The 741-nt window shown below is 49.3% G+C and overlaps 1 non-coding gene across 1 annotated transcript; it reads right to left on the bottom strand.

The window, feature by feature from the left end:
- Positions 1–289: 289 nt before the first annotated feature.
- Positions 290–383, bottom strand: TRNAI-UAU (transfer RNA isoleucine (anticodon UAU)). The gene is made up of 2 exons: positions 347–383; positions 290–325 (listed from the first exon to the last, which is right to left on the bottom strand). It is a non-coding gene; the product is annotated as a tRNA-Ile (tRNA).
- Between the last annotated feature and the right edge of the window lie 358 nt (positions 384–741).

Raw genomic sequence — 741 nt, 5'->3', positions numbered from 1 at the left:
TTCACATTAACACCTGTTGGCGAGAGGCTCACGTGCTCGATATTGGGATGCAAGCACAAATAAAACACTCGCGGCCATGTGGCAACGTGCCAATGCTTCCCTCAACCGATATAAACGTGGGGGTACTCTTTCGCGGCACTGGCTGAAGGCGGCCGAAAGGTCACAGCTCTATGACGTAGAAGGTCTCTACAGGTCACTACACCCCACTCGCCCGACTCTCTAGCAAGGGCCGACCCTACCCTGAGTTTAATCTTTACTTTTAGGAAATGATTTATGCAAACCAGTAGGCTGCTCCAGGTGAGGCACGAACTCACAACCTCGGCATGCCTAAATGCAAGTACTGCTGTATAAGTACCGCGCGCTAACCGATTGCGCCACTGGGCATACACTGGTGCACAACGGCGTTACACTGGGGCATAGCTAACGTGATCACCTTATAAAACCTTATAACTACTAATTGGACACGTAGGGATGTAGGTCATAACCAATCAGCAGATAACCAGACCAGCGAAAAAGGCAACCAGGGCTCGTTGCTCCCAACCGAAGGCAAGGAAGCAACGTGACTTTGAGGGAAATAATGAGTGCGATGAGAGGACCCAGAATATCGCAAGCTATCTCGCTGTGCTCGACTTCTCATGTTTCTACTCGGACATAACACGGAAAGCCGTTAAAAGCCTTGAAGCAACGCATTGTGCACTCCCTTGAAACACTAATTATTCTAGCGACCTTAAAGCACTAAAA

The sequence above is a fragment of the Lissotriton helveticus genome, chromosome 8 (assembly GCF_964261635.1).
Source record: "Lissotriton helveticus chromosome 8, aLisHel1.1, whole genome shotgun sequence".
Classification (NCBI taxonomy): domain Eukaryota; kingdom Metazoa; phylum Chordata; class Amphibia; order Caudata; family Salamandridae; genus Lissotriton; species Lissotriton helveticus.
The sequence above is the reverse complement of the archived record's forward strand: the minus strand, read 5'-3'. Positions and strand labels throughout refer to the sequence as shown.